General features: G+C 40.9%; 1 long non-coding RNA gene across 5 annotated transcripts; it reads right to left on the bottom strand.

The window, feature by feature from the left end:
• Positions 1-1,784: 1,784 nt before the first annotated feature.
• LOC106565259 (uncharacterized) lies at positions 1,785-7,867 on the bottom strand. 5 transcript variants are annotated; one of them, XR_006758002.1, is made up of 9 exons: positions 7,078-7,867; positions 6,494-6,626; positions 6,037-6,168; positions 5,094-5,818; positions 4,631-4,881; positions 4,374-4,420; positions 4,117-4,196; positions 3,213-3,348; positions 1,785-3,127 (listed from the first exon to the last, which is right to left on the bottom strand). It is a non-coding gene; the product is annotated as an uncharacterized lncRNA (long non-coding RNA). The 5 variants fall into 5 exon arrangements; XR_006758003.1 differs by having other exon boundaries at positions 7,123-7,867; XR_001319634.2 differs by having other exon boundaries at positions 5,094-5,646; positions 5,751-5,818; positions 6,494-7,866.
• Between the last annotated feature and the right edge of the window lie 11,794 nt (positions 7,868-19,661).

The raw sequence follows: 19,661 nt of genomic DNA, 5'->3' as shown, positions 1-19,661 counted from the left end.
CGTGGTCAGGCTTCTCACCTAACATTACCTTTTCGTTATCGTTCAGGGGACGCGCTGCTGTAACTGGCAAACTGCCTTTCCAGAGTGCTGATGCTGTAACTAGTAAGTTGGTTGTCTCTTCTGTCTTCAGTCGAGCTCAAGAAACGCTAGTGTACCGATGAGTGTGTGCCGCTGACGGCGTGCCACCCAAAAAACGCTGCCGGATCGACAGGTCATTGTTTGCTGTGACATTGAACCTATTTGGTTAACTTTAGCTAGCTATGACAATCGGTTTGTCAACTGAAGTTCGATGGCTGGCTTGCTAGCTAACATTAACTTACATGTGTGTAGCATTAGCGATGTTTTCTCAGAATGCCATTTCGCATTGCTAGTTATAGCCTAATGTAACATTGAACCTATTTGGTTAACTAGCTAGCTAGCTATGACAATCAATTTGTATTGCTAGGTATAGCCTGCTGTTAGCTAGCCAGCTGAAACATTGAACCTATTTGGTTAACTTTAGCTAGCCATGACAAACGGTTTCTATTGCTAGTGACAACTCTATGGATAGGGATTTTAGTTAATGTTTTAGCTAACGTTAACGTGACATGTCTAAACAAAAGATCCCAAGTTAAAGCTTGCTGTTAGCTAGCTAACGTTAATGGAGGTTAGATGACTGGCTTGTTTTCTCAGAATGCCATTTCGCATTGCTAGTTGCTAACATTGAACCTATTTGGTTAACTTTATCTAGCTATGACAATTGGTTGGTATTGCCAGTAACGTTACTCTATGGATTGTAATTTAATTTTAATAGCTAGCGAGTTAACGTTACATGCCTTAAAAAGACCAAGTTAAAGCTTGCTGTTAGTTAGCCAGCTGAAGTTCAATGGCTGGCCTGCTAGCTAACATAGAATCTATTTGGTTAACTTTAGCTAGCTATGACAATCGGTTTGTATTGCTAGTAAAGGCTTGCTATTAGCTAGCCATCTGATGTTCCATGGGTGGCTTACTAGCCAAATAAATATACATTGGAGTTGATTGCCAAGAACACAGTGAATGTTCCTGAGTGGCGAAGTTACAGTTATGACTTAAATCAATGGCAAGACCTGAAAATGGTTGTCTAGCAATGATCAACAACCAATTTGACAGAGCTTAAAGAATAATGGGCACATACTGCACAATCCAGGTGTGGAAAGTTCTCAGAGCTTTACCCAGAAATACTCCCAGCTGTGATCGCTGCCAAATGTGCTTCAACAAAGTATTGACTTAGGGTGTGAATACTTAATTTATTTCATTTTCAATACATTTGCAAACATTTCTAAAAAAATATGTTTTAACTTTGTCATTATGGGGTATTTTGTGTAATTGGGTGAGAGAAAAATATATTTACTCCATTTTAAAATCAGGCTGTAACAACAAAATGTGGAAAAAGGTGTAAGGGTGTGAATACTTTCTGAAGGCACTGTATGTGAAGATGAATCCACTAATTGTCACTCTGGATAGGAGCGTCTGCTAAATGACTAAAATGTAATGTAATAGAAATTAATCATAAATAATGTATTGTGTCACTTTGGAGTCACTTTTATTGTAAATAAGAATAGAATACCATAATTAAAGATAATCATGAATGAATCGTGAATAATGATGAGTGAGAAAGTTACAGCGGTATAAAATGCTGACCTCCCCTATTATTGGTAATGGTGAGAGGTTAGCATGTCTTGGGGGTATGATCCTCTAACTTTCTCACTCATCATTGTTCATGATTCATTCATGATAATCCGTAATCAGGGTCGCATCCACATTAATGTAGAAGTGTTCAGAAACATACTCGATTCTTATTTACAATAAAATTACTCCAAATTGGCACAATACAGGATTTACCATTCATTACCTTTAAATAAAAGGTGACATTCTGTATAGTCATATGAAACAGTTTCTCAAATCCAAAATGCTGGAGTATAGAGCCAAATTAAAAGTTTAGCTTCACTGTCAAAATAAATACGTAGGGGAGTGTACGTGAGTGAAGAAAAGACAGTATGTCACATCACACCCCCTTTTATAGTGACAGGTCACATGGGTACAGTAAGGGTGTGGCATCACTGTAAACATCTTTGATATTAAGCATCTCAATGATATCACGTGAAAGGGAAGAAGTTCTCATAGGTCGTTTGGCGACCTGTTACTCTACTCAGAGAACCAAGGTTACATCCGTAGCCCAGCATTTTCATGTCTGTATTTATTCAAATGGTAAATACAACTGGAGAGTAATTTAAAAATATACTCATAGCATCTCTGAATCTTTATGTGGCATTCCTCCTCCAGACCTGATTGAGGGCTAGAAGGCTCCATAACATCAGCTGCCCAGCTGCTTCCCTTTGTCGCGTTTCCTATTAGGACCAGCCTGAATCCCAGACGATAAATCTTTCTGAGCTGAAAGAGTTAACAGAATTATCTTAAATTTGTTTTTCTTTATTGAAATTGCATGGCATGCACAAGTCATCTCCCGATATCCTGGGGACCTGATTCAATGTTGAATATTGCAGTGCATCCGGTGTGACCATGCTGAGTAAGGTTATACACCACAGTGTATTTCACAACAGGAGGATTTCAAACCTAACCAAATAGAAGGGATGTTATACCCTCTAAATAATCAGACACTCTATCCACCACATTTACGTTCTACATTTAGTGTGTATACTTTATTCCTTTATTTACATGCGCTTTATACATTAGGTGAAGTAGTCAAAACAAGGGCAGATATTTATGACATACGCTACTGAAAAGGATGCTCATGCTAGTGTTGAAGATTAAGTTTCCCTTGAGCCGCATGATTGACAGACCAGTCATCATTTTTTGTAGTAGGGGTTGGAAGTCTGATTCCTTAAGTATTATTTTTTTTTACACAGCAGTGGGAATGTTGTCAAGGAAAAACATGAAGAGGGGCAAACATGGAGGTGTTGAGGCTGGGCCAGTGCTGCCCCTGTTGAGGCTGGGCTGGGGGTGTTTAGTCTGGGCCTGGTACTACCCCTATTGAGGCTGGGCTGAGGGTTTTGAGGCTGGGCTTGGGGTGTGGAGGCTGGTCCAGCTGCTGCCCTTGTCGAGGCTGGGGCTGGTGGCCCTGTGTGCTGGGGCCTCCTGCTCTCCTGCCCTGAAGGGTGAAAGGAACCACTTACTGTACATACAGTACACATATGTAGCAACACAAGAATATAGATGGCGAGAGTAAGCAGTACCTGAAGATATAGAAGAGGAGGTAAACACTCCGGGCTCTGGTCCTCAGCACAGTGGCTTCATTGGACATTGACACCTGGCTGTCGTTACAGCAGAACCAGTTTCCACTGGCATTCAAGATGTCACTAATGTAGTGCCCTGTGGAACAAAGACAGACAGACTCGAGGTCAAAGGTCAGGCTCTTGTGGGTAATGGAGTGTGTTATAACAGTTAAACAGTTCATTTGGAAGGTATTTTATCTGTTACATGTGTCAAGTTTGGAAATCAGAGATAAAGAAATATACACGTGGCATATAATTAGGCATGCCTCTCCATTCCTTTGAATTAAATTGCGCGAACTCTAAACATATTGCAGTGCTTGTCAGGATGGCACTTCGCTCTGAAGCCTGCAGCCTTGCTCGCTTGGCTGAAGTGGCTATTGGAGGGTCTAATTATCCCCTACATCAGGGTTCCCCAACTGGCAGCCCGTGGGATGAATTTGGCCCACGGGTGATTTTATTTGCCCCCCCCCATGTTTTCTGAGCAAAAAAAATGTAATTGTTAAAAGACTGTAAAAACACCAGCAAATCAGTTCCAAGTGATTTTCATTTTGGAAATCTGATCCAAAGTATTCCCACGCACAATAAAGAGATATGTGATTGTACACAAATGTAAGCACGGTTTGAAATTAGTCAAATATGATATCTGTTTGGGCTTCTTACGGTCAATTTGCAGTCTACAAATTATTATTATCCCTGGCCTTCACCCGCAATAATTTTCACTCCCTCAGCTTTGGGATACTTGTGTATATGGCAGAGGCGCATGTGAATGCGCAAATTGAGAGCAGAGGAGAAGGGAGGGATTTGGGTTTCAGCCTATGCCAAATGTACTGTGCATCTGCATGTGTGTTTTAAGGTATTTACTTACCGGAGTTTGGAGCCTCCCAAATGAGAGACTACGCCAGTCAGCTGGTAGTAGCCATTCACTGACTTCACTGGCTGCTGCTTCTGTAAGAAAACACATGTGATCATTGGATTGGATTTCCTCTACAGTCAACCACAGTGTCTAGTCTACTACATTACTAGTCTACTGCAGAAGGTGCACTATATCGTGTACTCCTCATAACTATCTCAGTGTTCTGTCATAACTTATTTTTCATTCCTGGTTTCACTCTCTCTCCTCACCACTGAGGCTGTCCACAGCACTTTCCCTGGTTCCTGGTCATTTGAATCTGAGGGGTCAAATATACATATAAAGAGCTGTGAAAACGTGGTCGCTTGTCTGAATTGCTCTGGTCTAAAACAGCTCCCATACATCACTGAAGATGTCTGAGAAACATTTTAATTTGTAGCTTATAGCTTCTCTGTCTGCAGGACCATTTTGGGAGTAGGTGGCTTGTGTGGTTTTGGCGCAAGAATAGTGTTGTGGTGCCATGACCTACCTGAACAGCAGAGGGCGCTATCTTTGGCCTCTCCAGGTGGGCTGGAGACTTGGCTGGCGAGGGTCTGGGGGATGGACACCTGGATATTGGGGGCCTGGTTGGTCAGGGCCTGTGGGCTGACACTGTGCAGGGGTGGCACCATGTCCCCACAGAGGGTGGAGAGCCTCAGCTCCTAAGGAAACAAAAGAGGAGCCTCCAGCTTCTCCAACCCCCCAGGTCCTCCAAACCTCTTCTGATGCAGAACCAACACACTGCCCAGAGACAGAGAGGAAAAGAGATGAACAGACAGACAATGAAACCAGTCAACAAAATAACAGATGAGTGAAATCTGTTCGGTGGTGCTCATCCCTAAGTCCTACAAAATGCTCAGGAAGGTAACTACTCCGAAAGGCTCAGGACACAATGACCACTCATTTCATTAAACACTGCCAGTCCTATGAGAGGTTATAAAGGGGCAACTCACAGAGGCAGTGTGTGGAACTGCTCCACCTTTGAGGCGTAGGTAGAAGCCTTTGCAGCCATCACATGTGAATTCAACCTTTTCGCCCTGGGTTAGAAACAAAAGCATTACAAAATGAGTGATACCACTTCAATAATAAGATACCGTATTCTAAGGCAGTGGGCAGCTTTCCCTGGGTATTAGTCTCTACACCCAGGGCTGAGCCCTACGTGCTGACTTTGAAAGTGAGTGCTAGGCTGCTTAGCAAGGTGCGCTCAGAGCTGAAGTCCAATGAGAGGTGATCGTAGTCCTCTCTAGTGGACGACTCACGCCCACAGCTTCAAAAGCAGGACAAAGAAGAAAAATGCATCAGGTTTCTGTTTCAGGTCTCTACAATGTTATGCCATGTGTTTTGTAATATTATTTGTAGAAAGATCATGTTACCAGTAGATACATTACAACCAACGGGAGCTCTTACCTGGGAAACAGGGCAGGTATAGTTCACCCCGAGCGTCTTCAGTATCATGCCCTCCTCCTTCAGCTGGCACAGCATATTCACAAGTAACTCGTGTGCGTCCTATGATGAAAAAGAAAAATACCAAGATAAAATCCAATTATTGAGATAAAATGAACCTTTGCAAAAAGAGTGCTTGTTCAGAAGAGAGTAGTGCTCTCAGTTACCTGTTGCGTGTCCCCCAGATACTTCAAATCATATCCCGACAAGGAGTACTTGACCTTCCACATGAGGTCTGCTTTTGAAAATAAATAAATAGAAATAGGAAACAAATAAATAATTGCAATACACAGCGGAATATGAAGTGGTTCGGGTTAGCGAAAACGCTTTCCTAACCTGCTACGAAAATCACTTTCTATAGAAGTGGCGTGAAAAGAGTGTGTTCCTTCTTTAATTTATGACCACAAAAAATTGGGTGGGTGGGGTTGTGTATGCTTTTTAGCCTTCCCTTACCTGAGCAGGTTGGAGAAGGGGGAGGAGCTCCAGAGTTGTTCCTGGCGTAGGATTTCCTTTGAGAAGGAAGGCAGGACCAGGAGACACTGCAGGGTGGCGTTTAGGAAGCATGTGTTGCCAATGTTAGGCAACCTGTGAAGAAGAAGCAGCCATCAGTACACACATAGAGAGACAATATTCTATAAATATAGAGTGGCCTATGTCATAAACCTTCATAACTCTAGAAAATGCTGACAATGGCAGCCATCTTGGTCAGGTATAAGTTCTTTGTCATTCTATGCGTACACAAAGAAGTGGATGTCCTTTAGACCAAGATGACCATAATTCATGGGTTTATAAATATCGTAATAAAACTGACATGCTTGATAGTAAGCCCCATCCTCATAGTATATCAGACATTGATCTCTAAACAATAAAGAGCTTATTTTGAATGCATCTGCGGTGTGTTGTGGTTTACCCAAGAAGTTCCATGTTGACCAGGGCCCCGTTATCCTCTGGTGGCTGAGCTGGCCCTGTGAAGAGTCTGGCTTCTGGCAGCTGAGACTGGCCTCTGGGGCCTTGGGCTAGAGTGGTCCTGAAGAGACAGAGGTCTGAAGGAAGGAGAGAAACAGGTCTAAAGCCTCCAAAGCAGAGATAGTATCACTCTACACCAGTCTCTCTCTTTAATACTATACTGTACTATAAACACAGTCTGAGTAGTTATGCATGTATTGCTGTCCATATAAATGTAGTGTAATAAGTAGACCAGGGCAATAGGTTAGTACTCTATTTATCCACTAGATGTGATTAGAAGAGCCTAAAACTACAGTTTGAGGAAAATAACTTTCTGGGACTGTGTTATCAAGCATCTCAGAATAGGAGTCTGATCTAGGATCTGTTTTGCCTTTTAGATCATAATAAATCAGATTATTATGGACAGAGGACCTGATCCTAGATTAGCATTCATACATTTGATAAACACTGGCCCTGGTCTTGTAGCTCTAAACCCAACTCTTCAAGAAGACTCTAGGATGGCACTGTACTTATTTTTGTTTGAATTACCTTCTCACCCCCGTCTCCGTGGTCAGGCTTCTCACCTAACATTACCTTTTCGTTATCGTTCAGGGGACGCGCTGCTGTAACTGGCAAACTGTCTTTGCACCCTACTGCTGTCTTTCCAGAGCGCGCGCTGATTCTGTAACTAGAAAATAACCGGGGAGGAAGAATTTTAGGGTTTTCTCACAAAGTTTATAGTTTTAGACTGCAGTTGCAATTTGTTTTTTTTCACCCAAAAAAATGATATCTAACCGTACAATGTAGCTATTTTGTAATTAATCAAACCATTGAAATATATTTTTGCTGATTTCCAACGAACAAGCTAGCTATCGAAAAGTTTCCGCGTGTGTAGTGAAGTTAGCCTGCTAACGTCTTCATAGCTAGTAGCATGGAATCAGGACATGACCAAACTGTTGCTGAGATAATGGTTGGTTGAAACTTCCAAGGAGAAAAGAGGCATTGTTGAAACTCACACATATGCTTGCAGTGTAAAAAAAGGGGGGGGGGTGAATTTGATTCATACCCGAATACCCCAACCAAGGAGCAACTTCCAAAGAAGCTGAGAAGTGAACCGTAAATGAGCCAGCCTACAGGACAACATCGTCCGCATCCTCACTGCAAAAATCAAAGAGAGCGCAGATGACATCATGGATTTGGTAAAAAAGAACACTATCAGTATCGTTAACCTGAAGAAATCGATTGATTTCACTGCTGAGGAGTAAAAACTCTGAAGCAGCAGAACGCAACATTGAAAATTCAGGTTGGAAAGCAGGAGAACTGAAATGGAGTCAAAGGTAAACGAGAATGACCGGTATAGTCGGAGATGGAATCTGCGAATTTATGGAATAGCAGAAAAATCTGACGAGAACATCAAAGCAAGAGTGAAGGACATTTGCAGGGCGATAGTCCCGGAGGAGGAGCGAAATGTTGTTGCAGGTTCTCTGGATGTAGTGCACCGCCTGGGTAGGCTGAGAGATGGGGAAACAACCAGCCACCACGACCAGTGATCATGAGATTCATCTCCAAGACAGCGAGGGATACGACATGGAAAGTGCAAAGAAAAATGACTATTTAAAGAAGAACAACCTGAGGTTCAACAACATTTGATAACGAAGCTCGGAATCGTCTGTGGCCGATGATTGAGAGAGCAAGGAAGGAAGGGAAAAGTGCATACTTTGCGGGAGCCAAGGCTTTTGTTAATGGAAGGGAAATTCACGCAGACGCCTAGCTTGATGACTGTTGGATTTATCAAGTGAGTTGTGCAGGAGTTTTATTTGCATCTGATAAAACGTAATATTTCTTGAGGAAAGAGCATTGTTTGTGTGAGCCAATTTTTTTTTGTGTATATATATATATTTTTTTTTTATGGCAGGGAAATTCGCACTGACACTTAATGTTAGCTTGATGGCTATTCGTTTTTACCAATCTATAGTACAATGTTATTTGCAATTGTATAGAAATATATATAATTTAGGCCAACCACTTGCGTGGCGCAAAGGACTTTTTATTTGCAACTAGTAAGAACTTTTCTTTTTGTGAGAACCCGATTCATGTGAACGTATACAAGTTTAATATTCTTCATATAGTCGCTGTGATAGTAAATGTCAATTTCTGTTTTTTCTATTAATGCCAGGGGAATCCGTAATATTTTGAAAAGGAAATCTTTATTTTTGTATTGTAAGGGTAAGAGTGCCGACTTTTATTTTATTCAAGAAACTCATGCCTGTTCCACAGATACTGCGTTTTGGAAGTGTCAGTGGGGGAATGCTATTTGTTTTTCATGTGGTACTAATCGGTCAGCAGGTGTCGCTATTTTAAAAGGCAACTTTAAGGGTCATATAGTGAGTCATCAAGCAGATAATACAGCCAGATGGATTATACTATTGGTAGATGTCAACCACGTTCAATTCATTGTTGTAAATACTTATGATTCCAATAACAAGTCAAGTTATTTTATTTAGAGACATTGAGAGGAAAATAAGTAAAATGATGTCTAAATTTTCATTGGCCAAAGTAATATGGGGTGGCGATTTTAATACAGTATTACATGATAATCTAGATAGATGGCCTCCTAAGGATAGCAATTCTGTTTGTGAGATAAGGAATATATGTCTAAGATTAGGTGTTCTAGATATTTGGAGACATAAGAACCCAGATAAGATTATGTTTACATGAAGTACCAAAGATGTATCTATACAATCCTGTATTGATTTCTGGCTGATATCTGAAGATATGGCTGACAAGGTTGATACAGTCTTGATTGAACCATCGATTTTAACAGACCAAAAAGGGATCTCAATAAAGATAAATATGCATGGTTTGTCAACAAAAAAAGTTCGTAAAGGTTACTGGAAAATGAACAAGACTTTACTAGAGAATGAAGTATTTAAGAAGGAAGTAGCAGGAATTATTGATAAATACTGGAATTGTGCCTGTGTTATTAATACGTTTGTAAGTTACTGGGAGCTAATGAAATTTGATATAAGGCTTTTGGCTATTTCAATGGGGAAAGAAATTGCTCGAAGCCAAGAGAGAGAAAGAATATGACATCGTAAAGGGAATAATGGATTATACAAAAAAAAACTGAACTAACTAATCAGGAATTACTGGAGCTATCATCATTGCAAATGGAGTTAGACTGTATCTACGAGGAAAAGGCCCGGGGAGTGTTTGTAAGATCAAGACTAAAATGGATGGAAGAGGGATAGAAAAATACAAAATATATATCTTTAATTTAGAAAAAAGGACAGGCGAAAAGACTTCCATGTGTAAATTAATGATTAATAATACTCCCAATGAAAATCCAAAAGAAATCTCTCAGCATGTTGCCCAGTTGTATCAGAATCTGTATACATCAGCCCAGTCAACTTCCAATATGGATATTTTCTTAGACAATGTAGCAAACATTGCTAAGAAGATAGATGATTTTAGGGATTTTTGTGATCATGAGTTATCTGAAATTGAGATAAAAGACTATTAAAAGCCTTAAAGACAATAGGTCCCCTGGAAATGATGGTTTAATAAGAGAGTTTTATGAAGTATTCAATGATAAATAGATTCCTTTCATTCTTGCTATGTTTCAAGAATCAATAGAAAAAGGGGAGTTACCGGGTTCCTTAAAGCAAGATGTAATTACTTTGATTTCCAAACCAGTAAGGATACTCTTTATATAGACAACTGGAGACCCATTAGCCTGTTGAATAATGATGGGAAATTATTTGCCCTTGTATTTCCTAAGAGGTTGAAACAAGGCTTGCATCATGTAATTGATGAAGAACAATCTGGTTTATGCATGGTCAACACATTAGTAATAACATCAGGTTGATCTTAAATATGATTGACGATAATGACCTCATCCTTGATGATAGTTTTCTTATGTTTGTTGATTTTTATAAAGCGTTTGACACTGTAGAACATGAGTCTATGTTCAAAGCAATACGTTTTTTGGGGTTTGGTGACTTTTTTTGAAAGCAGTCCAAACTTTATATAGTGGTTGTACTAGCTCTGTAAAATTAGCTCACGGGACATCCCAAAGATTTGATATTGGCCGTGGCATTAGTCAGGGCTGCCCAATTAGTCAATTTTATTTTTATTGGTTACTCAAATTATGGCTCTTCATATCAAGAAAGGGAATTTTCAAGGTGTTTTAGCACTTGGCAATGAATTTAAACCATGTCAACTGGCTGATGATACCACCATATTTTTAAGAGACAGGAATGTGGTTTCTAAAGCAGTTTCCTGTATTGAAGCCTTTTCCTTAGTTTCGGGTTTGAAAATTAATATTGATAAGTCAGTGTTATTTCCACATAAGGATTGTGTTTTACAGAAAGTATTATAGGTCGACTGATTAATCGGAATGGCCGATTAATTAGGGCCGATTTCACGTTTTCATAACAATCGGTAATCGGTATTTTTGGCCACCGATTTGCCGATTTTATTTATTTTTTAAACCATTATTTAACTAGGCAAGTCAGTTAAAGAACACATTCTTATTTTCAATGACGGCCTAGGAACGGTGGGTTAACTGCCTTGTTGTCACAGCATCCACAGAAGGGGGCGCCTCTCCTCGGTCGAGCGGCGGTCGTCGTCGCCGGCCTACTAGCTGCCACCGATCTGTGTTTCAGTGTCTATTAGTTATGTCTGGTTTTTGTTTGCACCTGTTTTGTGTTTTGTCATTAGTGGGGGGGTTATTTAGTCTGTGTGTTTAGCTAGGATTTTGTGCGGGATTGTTCGTTGTTACGTGTGGTGTTACTTTTATCATCTAGGCATTAGGGTTGCCGGGCTGCGCCCCGTCTGCCTTTTGAACGGAGCTTCTTTTTGTCCATTTTTCTGACTGTTATGCTCCCAGCCGTATGTGAAACTTACCCGTGGATTTATTAAATTAAGATTGTTCCAACGGACCTCAGTCTCTTGCGTTTGACTCACTCCTTAAACTGTTCATTCCGCTCGTGACACTTGTTCAGGGGCAGAACGACAGATTTTTACCTTGTCAGCTTGGGGATGCAACCTTACGTTAACTAGCCCAACGCTCTAACCACCTGCTTTATGTTGCCAAGGTAAGTTGCTAGCTAGCATTAAACTTATCTTATAAAAAAACAATCAATCAATCATAAACACTAGTTAACTACACATGGTTGATGATATTACTAGTTTATCTAGCCTGTCCTGCTTTGCATATAATCGATGTTGTGCGCATTCGCGAAAAAGGACTGTCTTTGCTCCGACGTGTACCTAACCATAAACATCAATGTCTTTCTTAAAATCAATACACAAGTATATATTTTTAAACCTGCATATTTAGTTAATATTGCCTGCTAACATGAATTTCTTTTAACTAGGGAAAATGTGTCACTTCTCTTGCAAACAGAGTCAGGGTATATGCAGCAGTTTGGGCCGCCTGGCTTGTTGCGAACTGTGAAGACTATTTCTTCCTAACAAAGACAGCAGACTTCGCCAAATGGGGATGATTTAACAAAAGCGCATTTGCGGGGAAAAAAGCACAATCGTTGCACGACTGTACCTAACCATAAACATCAATGCCTTTCTTAAAATCAATACACAGAAGTATATATTTTTAAACCTGCATATTTAGCTAAAAGAAATCCAGGTTAGCAGGCAATATTAACCAGGTGAAATTGTGTCAGTTCTCTTGCGTTCGTTGCACGCAGAATCAGCGTATACAGAATCTGGCTCGTTGCGAACTAATTTGCCTGAATTTTACGGAACTATGAAATAACATTGTAGGTTGTGCGATGTAACAGGAATATTTAGACTTATGGATGCCACCCGTTAGATAAAATACGTAACGGTTCCGTATGTCACTGAAAGAATAATGTTTGAGATGGTAGTTTCCGGATTTGACCATATTAATGACCTAAGGTTTATTATATTATAGTTAAGTCTATGATTTGATAGATCAGTCTGACTGAGCGGTGGTAGGCAGCAGCAGGCTCGTAATAGTCAAAGGTATATGGTTTAGAGAGAAATAGTTGACGCGTCGTAATAACTTGCGGCTGAACTTGAAAGGGGTTCCTTCGTTATTTTACCGTTCATGTCTTCCATAGAGAATGTCTTGATCTACTTCAAATAAGGTCTGTGTTTTGTGCTTAAACCGCCTTGGCGTTTTGATACCCGTGTAAATCTCACTAGGTAACGTTTGTCAACATATTTTCATAAATCCACTCTACAAAAAAATGTATCTTCGCTTATATTGATCAGAGTTATATCCTATGGATATCTACACAGTTATAAAATTGGCGAGGTGATGTAAGCCTAAACCAAACAGACCTTATTTTAAGTTAATCTAAAAATATCCTATGGAATAAATGAAGGAACCGCTTTTCAGATTTTGCTAGGTGACATGGGAATTATGACTCGCACTTTGGTAGTCAATTCTTACCATGCCCATTATTAAAATAGGATTTCCTGCATATAGAAATTACAGTTTTTGTTTTCAGCATTCATCACAGGTAACTTAAACTCTATTTTTATTATTCAAACAGTTGAGAGTATTTGTCTCCTAAGCAGACTCTTCAGTATTGTTGTCACTTCAGAGCTGTGTGTGTGTGTGTGTGTGTGTGTGTGTATATATATACACACACAAATATTTTAAAAAATCCTAATAATAATCGTCCGATTAATCAGTATCGGGGTTTTGGCCCTCCAATAATCGGTATCGGCGTTGAAAAACCATAATCGGTCGACCTCTAGAAAGTATATGGTATCCCAATTAAAGATAAGGTTACTTATCTTGGAATTGTTATATGCAAGTGTAACAGTGTAGATTCCGTCCCTCTCTTCGCCTCAACCCGGGCTCGAACCAGGGACCCTTGCACACATCAACAACTGACACCCCACGAAGCATCGTTACCCATCGCGCCACAAAAGCCGCGGCCCTTGCGACGCAAGGGGAACAACTACTTCAGGTCTCAGAGCGAGTGACGTCACCGATTGAACCGCTAATAGCGCGCACCACCGCTAACTAACTAGCCATTTCACATCGGTTACACAAGGATGAAAAACAAAGGAGTGAATTGAACTTTAAACCCATTATTTAGAAAGCAAAGAAGAAATTGAACCTCTGGTTGATGAGAGATATTTCGTTATACGGTCGGGTTTTATTGTCCAAAGCTGAAGGGTAACGAGACATAAACCAATCTGGATAACCCTTCAGCTTTTTTTTGGGTGGCTGGAATACCCATCCACGACCCATTTTCAATGCCCTGGCTGAGGGAAGGAGGTTCTCACCCAAGATTTGACGGTACATGGTCCCGTCCATCGTCCCATTAATGCGGTGAAGTTGTCCTGTCCCCTTAACAGAAAAACACCCCCAAAGCATGTTTCCACCTCCATGTTTGACGATGTGGATGGTGTTCTTGGGGTCATAGGCAGCATTCCTCCTCTTCCAAACACAGCGAGTTGAGATGATGCCAAAGAGCTCCATTTTGGTCTCATCTGACCACAACACTTTCACCAGTTGTCCTCTGCGTCATTCAGATGTTCATTGGCAAACTCCAGACGGGCATGTATATGTATTCTTGAGCAGGGGGACCTTGCGGGCGCTGCAGGATTTCAGTCCTTCACGGCGTAGTGTGTTACCAATTGTTTTCTTGGTGGCTATGATCCCAGCTGCCTTGAGATCTTTGACAAGATCCTCCCGTGTAGTTCTGGGCTGATTCCTCACCGTTTTCATGATCATTGCAACTCCACGAGGTGAGATCTTGCATGGAGCCCCAGGCCGAGGGATATTGACAGTTCTTTTGTGTTTCTTCCATTTGCGAATAATCGCACCAAATGTTGTCACCTTCTCACCAAGCTGCTTGGCGATGGTCTTGTAGCCCATTCCAGCCTTGTGTAGGTCTACAATCTTGTCCCTGACATCCTTGGAGAGCTCATTGGTCTTGGCCATGGTGGAGAGTTTGGAATCTGATTGATTGATTGCTTCTGTGGACAGGTGTCTTTTTTACAGGTAACAAGCTGCGGTTAGGAGCACTCCCTTTAAGAATGTGCTCCTAATCTCAGCTCGTTACCTGTATAAAAGACACCTGTGAGCCAAAAATCTTTCTGATTGAGAGGGGGTCAAATACTTATTTCCCTCATTAAAATGCAAATCAATTTATAACATTTTTTACATGCATTTTTCTGGATATTTGTTGTTATTCTGTCTCTCACTGTTCAAATAAACCTACCATTAAAATTATAGACTGATCCTTTCTTTGTCAGTGGGCAAACGTACAAAATCAGCAGGGGATCAAATACTTTTTTCCCTCATTGTAGATAGCTAGCAAGCTAATGATAAAAGCAATAGCAGAAGTCGCTCCGGAAGTCATCAACCCGGTAGGAAGTCAATCAGAACTTTGGTGGCGGTATAATGCATAGAGCCTATTGGTTGTCTCTTCTCTCTTCAGTCGCATGCTGCATTCTGTTGTTATGTGAACGATTGTCTGAGCCTTGGATACAGCCAGTATTGCTCCAAACACGCATCACTTGTTCACTTACAGCCAGTAGTGATCATAACACCCCTCCTCCCAAAACTTTTCTCATCGGATCTACACGATTCACATAGGTCACCTATTTTGGATTCAAAACAGCAAATTTTGCCGAGATGTGACTAGTTTTCATCCCTGTATTTAGTCATTGGCCCACTTACTGCAAGGAATTCTAATTGGTCAACCACAGGCTAGGGTTGGGTGTTAGAAATTACATCCTGTCACTTTGTTCTGTGGAGGAATCACTGAGTACAAGGGAGAATGAACATCTACCGCTCAGCATAACATCTATGATTTGTCCTCTTTTGAATAAACCTATTTTTCTCCCCCCGATTTGCTTTGGGGTCTGTGTTATTGAAGAGTAACATCAACTGCTAACACCGATTGTTGATAATGGTGAGTGAGAGGTTAGCATGTCTTAGGGGTATGATCATCTGTAACTTTCTCACTCATCATTATTCACGATTCATTCATGATCATCCGTAATCATGGTAGTGTAGCGGTCTTTATATGAACCACAGAAGAACCAAGAAATGAAGAGCGACACCACTGCTGTCTTTATGGGCTTTTATGTATATCTGCAATAATATTATGAAAAGACAGGACAGGAATACATCAGTCTCCAATGCACCATCTGACAAGTTGTTCTATAGAGGAGCATGAAGAAAGGTAAAACACATATCCTGTCTCACATCTCCAATACATTGTTAAGTGCTTTCAGTGTTGACAGTATTAAAATACAACAACTCATGTACAAAAACACTGTAATACAAATAAGCTACAACGTGAAATCACATTTATCCCATTCTGACCGTAGAGGGCCAAAACTACATCTCCCATAATGCAACACTAGCATAAATCGGCAGCTCAGCTAACCATCTGCATCACAGAAAGACATGCTACCTAGCTAATACTTTTTAGTACTCTGTAAAACAATGTCAATAACAACGATAAAACTCTGAAAGTTACATGTTCCAATAGTCTCACTCTCCTTTATAACAATACCCATAGCATTAACCTTGTGTTGGGTTCGCGTCAATTCGAATCTGGTATCAGAACAAAATAGTCAGCACAGAGTAACTTCTGATTTCGTTGTACTTTAATTAATGCAAACACTTGAATGGTAAATATGATGTTCGTATATACAGGCTCACTGTGACACCACGCAGGGCAGACAGAGAACTGGAATGACATCACAAGTGTTTCTTTAAATACTTCTTGACAGACTTAGTTCCCTCTCCCTGAGGGCCTGTCATAGTAGAGGCTTGGGTGTGGTTTAGACTTACTCCAGCCTATCGTTGGCGTGCAGGCTGGTCCCAGCCTCTAGACGCATCTTTGTTGCCAAGCATAGTTGTCTTCTAGCTTATCTTCGTGTGTGTACCCGAGAGTCAGACACCCAAGGACAGTGCCTGTTCTTATGCCACAGCCATTTTCCCCTCTATCAGTTCCTCACCTACACCTGTCCTTGAGCGGCCCCACAACCAGGCATTGTGTGTGTGTGTGTGTCACGAGTCTACTCAGCCTACACTCCAGTAACCCTCCAGTTAGTCACACATTATTATATGTAGCTCAATCCATGTTAGTACAATACAAAACTGTTATGTTTAACATTAATTTACTCAAACTATGCATCACATTTAGTTTAAGAAAATATAACCCAACTTTTGGGATGCTTTATTTATTTAACGTTATGGACACACCTTTCTCTCAGTGTTTTCTCGGACTGAGGAGGACAGGAGCTATGGGTAGTACCAGGGTGTTAGAAGGTGACATAAGTACCCAGATTAAATCAAATACATTTAATGAAATAAAAACCGAAGATGTTAATATCATCCAGCTACTTTAGCTGCCTAATTAACATCAACAGGCACTACTATCACTTGTACTCTCTTTTTAAAATTATCTGCTGAAATTGTTGCAACCCCTATTACTAGCCTGTTCAACCTCTCTTTCGTATCGTCTAAGATCCCCAAAGATTGGAAAGCTGCCGTGGTCATCCCCCTCTTCAAAGGAGGAGACACTCTAGACCCAAACTGCTACAGACCTATATCTATCCTACCCAGCCTTTCGAAGGTCTTCGAAAGCCAAGTTAACCTCTCTAGGGTAAGGGGCAGTATTTGCACGGCCGGATAAAAAACGTACCCGATTTAATCTGGTTATTACTACTGCCCAGAAACTAGAATATGCATATAATTGTTTGATTTGGATAGAAAACACCCTAAAGTTTCTAAAACGATTTGAATGGTGTCTGTGAGTATAACAGAACTCATATGGCAGGCAAAAACCTGAGAAGATTCCTTACAGGAAGTGCCCTCTCTGACCATTTCTTGCCCTTCTACACTCTCTTTATTGAAAACTGAGGATCTCTGCTGTAACGTGACACTTCCTACGGCTCTCAGAAGGCGGCAGAACGTTGAATGATGACTTTGCAGCCCATTGCTGAAAAACAGTAGCGCATTTGGATAGTGGTCGATCAGAGAACAATGAGACTGGGGGCGCGTGCACGAGACGACTCCATGTTTTTATTTTTTCGTCTTTAAACGAAAACAGGGTTTCCTGGTCGGAATATTATCGCTTTTTTACGAGAAAAATCACATAAAAATTGATTTTAAACAGCGGTTGACATGCTTCGAAGTACGGTAATGGAATATTTAGAAATTTTGTGTCACGAAACGCATCGGGCGCGTCACCCTTCGGATAGTGTCTTGAACGCATGAACAAAACAGAGGATATTTGAACATAACTATGGATTATTTTGAACCAAACCAACATTTGTTATTGAAGTAGAAGTCCTGGGAGTGCATTCTGACGAAGAACAGCAAAGGTAATCCAATTTTTCTTATAGTAAATCTGAGTTTCGTGAGTTCCAAACTTGGTGGGTGTCAAAATAGCTAGCCCGTGATGGCGAGCTATCTACTCAGAATATTGCAAAATGTGCTTTTGCCGAAAAGCTATTTTAAAATCGGACATAGCGATTGCATAAAGGAGTTCTGTATCTATAAAAATTATTTATGTTTTTTGTGAACGTTTATCGTGAGTAATTTAGTAAATTCACCGGAAGTTTGCGGTGGGTATGCTAGTTCTGAACGTCACATGCTAATGTAAAAAGCTGGTTTTTGATATAAATATGAACTTGATTGAACAAAACATGCATGTATTGTATAACATAATGTCCTAGGAGTGTCATCTGATGAAGATCATCAAAGGTTAGTGCTGCATTTAGCTGTGGTTTGGGTTTATGTGACATTATATGCTAGCTTAAAATGGGTGTCTGATTATTTCTGGCATGGTACTCTGCTGACATAATCTAATGTTTTGCTTTCGTTGTAAAGCCTTTTTGAAATCGGACAGTGTGGTTAGATTAACGAGAGTCTTGTCTTTAAAATGGTGTAAAATAGTCATATGTTTGAGAAATTGAAGTAATAGCATTTCTAAGGTATTTGAATATCACGCCACGGGATTCCACTGGCTGTTGAGTAGGTGGGACGATTTCGTCCCACATACCCTAGAGAGGTTAACAAACAGATCACAGACCATTTCGAATCCCAACGTACCTTCTCTGCTATGCAATCTGGTTTCCGAGCTGGTCATGGGTGCACCTCAGTCACACTCAAGGTCCTATACGATATTGTCACGCTTGTCGTCGTAGAGAGAAAGGGACCAATGCGCAGCGGGTTTCGTGCTCAACATATTTATTTATAAAATAATGCGAACACCACGGAAGTAAACGAACTAGCGACATGAAACAGTGAAAGCAGGCTCAACAAAAAGCAGTGCTCTCAAACAACTACCCACGAAAAACAAAGACAAACACACCCTACTATATAGGACTCCCAATCAAAGGCAACTCAACACACCTGCCTTCAATTGAGAGTCCAACCCCAATCAACTAGACATAGAAACACAGACATAGACCAGTGACAAACCCCGTAATACATACATCAACTACCCTCTGCCACGTCCTGACCAAACTACAATAACCAAATATACTCTATACTGGTCAGGACGTGACAGATATCACAACCGCTAACGATAAGAGACAATACTGTGCAGCTGTATTCATCGACCTGGCCAAGGCTTTCGACTGTGTCAATTACCACATTCTTATCGGCAGACTCAACAGCCTTAGTTTCTCAAATGACTGCCTCGCCTGGTTCACCAAATACTTCTCAGACAGAGTTCAGTGTGTCAAATCAGAGAGCCTGTTGTCCGGACCTCTGGCAGTCTCTTTGGGGGTGCCACAGGGCTCAATTCTCGGGCCAACTCTTTTCTCTGTATACATCAATGATGCCGCTCTTGCTGCTGGTGATTCTCTGATCCACTTCTACGCAGACGACACCATTCTGTATACTTCTGGCCCTTCTTTGGACACTGTTAACTAACCTCCAGACGAGCTTCAATGCCATACAACTCTCCTTCCGTGGCCTCCAACTGCTCTTAAATGCAAGTAAAACTAAATGCATGCTCTTCAACCGATCGCTGCCCACACCTGCCCACCCGTCCAGCATCACTACTCTGGACGGTTCTGACTTAGAATATGTGGACAACTACAAATACCAAGTGTCTGGTTAGACTGTAAACTCTCCTTCCAGACTCACATTA

This window comes from Salmo salar, chromosome ssa12, assembly GCF_905237065.1.
Source record: "Salmo salar chromosome ssa12, Ssal_v3.1, whole genome shotgun sequence".
NCBI classification, from domain to species: domain Eukaryota; kingdom Metazoa; phylum Chordata; class Actinopteri; order Salmoniformes; family Salmonidae; genus Salmo; species Salmo salar.
Note: the sequence above shows the minus strand (reverse complement) of the source record. Positions and strands in the feature narration are given on the sequence as shown.